Raw genomic sequence first — 3,099 nt, forward strand, 5'->3', positions numbered from 1 at the left:
AAAACCTGGCTTGGAAGTTGCTTTTCCATAAAGGATCTTGGAGAAGCCGCCTATATTCTGGGAATAAGGATCTATAGGGATAGATCAAGGCGGTTGATAGGTTTGAATCAAAGTGCATGCATTGACAAAATCTTGAAAAGGTTCAAGATGGAAAACTCTAAGAAAGGTTTGGTACCTATTCAAAACATCAAATTCATTTTTTTATTTGCTGGGATTGACCCCGATTTGATGAAATTCTCTTGCTTCACTCTAGATTTGTTGACTTGATTTTCTGAGTTATATGTTAAAATTCTCTTCAAATCGAGGGAATTTCGTGTTCAGGTGAGTATAATTTCATTTGGACTTGTGGTATTTTGTGTTTTTAGTTTGATATGTTGGAGTTTAATCTATATGAAAAGCATGAACTGCAGTATTTTGTTCTAGGGTTTCATATGATGGCATAACGTCTAGGCTTTATGAATTCCAGATATATGAACTTTAACTGTCGTATACTGGAAGTGAGGATAATTGGAATCACCTTTTTACTTAACAGTAATCTTATTTTATACTTACAGTAAGTATTTGACCAAAAATATGGTCAAATACCTTAATCTGCACCAACCAACTTTATGATGCTATTTGCAAATATATAAATACAATTACTAGTATTATATATTTGCAAATTTTACAATGAAATAATTTACTCTATAAAAGTGGATTTTGTAAACTTTGATATGCCTAGATTGCTTTTCATATTGGGAACTTCTTTCTTTAAACAAGCTCGGATTATTTGTTTAAGATATTAACTAACCTCAAAATGTTGACGGAAGAAGGAGATGGTGAAATTAATTGTTTGATTTGGAATAGTTGAGCTGGTGGATCTAATATTATTGGAATTGGGATTGGTTCTAACAATATTGTACATCACGTTAGTCAAGCTAGTCCTAGAAATTTGGTCATAACTAGAAGGTACAATACTAACTTCTCATTTTGCTCTAAATTAGCTCAATTCAAATTTATATACACAATATGATGTATAAACTTGTGCAGAAGCATGATGCATTGTAGAAAATGGAAGGCTAAAAGACCTGATCTTAAGGCTTCATAATGTAAGGTCATTTTTTTCTTCATATCTAACAAAGTAATATTCAGTATGTTACAAAGTAGTTTATTTGGCAACGTTCATGTGCATATGATGTCTTCAAACTGCATTCTTACTCCTCCAATAAAGATAGGATCAATTCCAGGTTAATACATACAAGCTGACCGTACCGAGGGTATTGATTATATTGGGTAAGCTCTTAAAAGGTTATTTACTTAACTTAAATAGCTAACTAATCATCACGATGTGTCGACGTGCATGTTTTCGCTTTAATCTTTTTTTACACAGTTTGTATCAAAAAGAGTACCCGGATAATCAAAATTATATGTTGCCACTCTTTTATGTTGTATATATGCATAATTCTTTGGAGCAAAAATGTGTCATTTAGAGCTATTTACAGGAATTAATTTAGAACAAGTTATGTTGACAAAGTTTACACCTAAGATGGATAAATTTGATAGGTTTCATCTTTTGTTGTTTGAATTTTATTTTTTGTCAAACTTCAGGGATGTTTTTGCTATTTAGGTTGAAAAATATTGGGCAAAGAAAGGATTTTCTGGTGTCACCGTTTACAAGTCTGCTCTCTAAGCGTCTCGAAGGGTAGCCTTCTCTTGGTACCGAACAAGTTATAGTTATTTTGGACCAATATTATAATTATTATTATGCTTGCTAACTTGTTTTTCTTGTTTAATGTCAGGCTGGCATGTAAGGACATCAGTGGAGGACTTGAGAATATTGTGATTTCAGCTACTAATTTGATCAATGATCCACCTGTTCCTTTTATTGGTAAGTTATACTACTTTAGCATTGTTTAATACTATAAACAGAGCCAAACGAACACGAACAAGACATGTTTTCGATTGTTTTTTTTTAACTTTAACTGAATAAACAATTGATAGCATAAACGAGCACGAACGTAAACATACAAACTTATTTGAACATAGATGAATGAACATAACCAAGCAAACACTAATTAAAATTAAATGTAAACATCAATATGTTAGGGCTGAAAATTTAAATAAAGCATACTAAATTGTAACGGGCCTAAATTATTTTAAATTAATATATAAATGAGTGTAAATGAACAAACTTAAACCAACAAACATGAGCATAAATGAGCGTTTATGGACCTAAATGAACGAACGATGCACATGTTCATGTACGTTCGTTTAACTAAATGAACCAAAAACTTGGTCATGTTCTCTTGTTTATTAAAAAACGGTTCACTGAACACTTTTTTTTAAATGGGGAAAACTGATTTTTTGATGCATTTACCTTTTAGTTTTCCATAATTACACATAGTTATGACAACCAAAGTTTGTGATGAAATCCTACAACAAGAGTCAAATGTTGTCAACAAGACTATTTTTACTTGAAAGTCAAATGGTGGTTGTCTTTCAATTTTGTTTGTTTTTGCAGTCCTTTAGTACTGAGTCTGTGCTTGTTTTATTCAGTGGCCATCCCGTTGAGGTTGAAAGGGTGTTAAAGGCTCGGTTCCATGAGGCCATATGAAAAAACTTAGTCCACTGACTGAAAGGAAGTCAATTCGCTTATTGTCATTATGCCCGACAACAACGACTATCTTCTCGTCAAAATTGGTCGAACTATGCGGATGTCAATTTAATCAACGGGACTTTAGCATGGGTAAGGGTTTTAGCTCCTTTGTTTCTTATCCTTTATTTTCTATGCATACATTTTTGTTTAACAATTTTTATTATATAATATTTCTTTTTATAGGCACGGCATACCGTTCTTGCTTTAGTGTCTTAATTTGAGGTGATTTGGTATCTCAAGTTTAAGCAGTTCAAAGAGTAGCTCAAATCCACCAGTAGCTCAAAGAGTAGACTGTTTAATCTAACTACATAGTGTTATAATTATTTAGGTTGAGTTGTTGAACCCTATCACATGCCATATAATTATTTGGTTTTTGTAACCAAGTTTTATTTGGTTATTCGATTTGGTTGTTGGTTATATAGTTTGATTAATTTAGTTTAGACAATTTTTTCCTCGGTTTGGGT

General features: G+C 32.1%; 1 long non-coding RNA gene across 2 annotated transcripts; it reads left to right on the forward strand.

Moving 5' to 3' along the window:
* The first annotated feature begins 802 nt into the window (after nucleotides 1-802).
* LOC143581506 (uncharacterized) lies at nucleotides 803-2,893 on the forward strand. Of its 2 annotated transcripts, XR_013143835.1 has the most exons (5): nucleotides 803-1,498; nucleotides 1,588-1,681; nucleotides 1,779-1,867; nucleotides 2,536-2,725; nucleotides 2,819-2,893. It is a non-coding gene; the product is annotated as an uncharacterized LOC143581506 (long non-coding RNA). The 2 variants fall into 2 exon arrangements; XR_013143834.1 differs by having other exon boundaries at nucleotides 803-1,681.
* Nucleotides 2,894-3,099: the final 206 nt, after the last annotated feature.

Source organism: Bidens hawaiensis, unplaced genomic scaffold (assembly GCF_021521415.1).
Source record: "Bidens hawaiensis isolate Kalapana, Puna unplaced genomic scaffold, B.hawaiensis_p1.1 tig00031085_1, whole genome shotgun sequence".
Lineage (NCBI taxonomy): Eukaryota > Viridiplantae > Streptophyta > Magnoliopsida > Asterales > Asteraceae > Bidens > Bidens hawaiensis.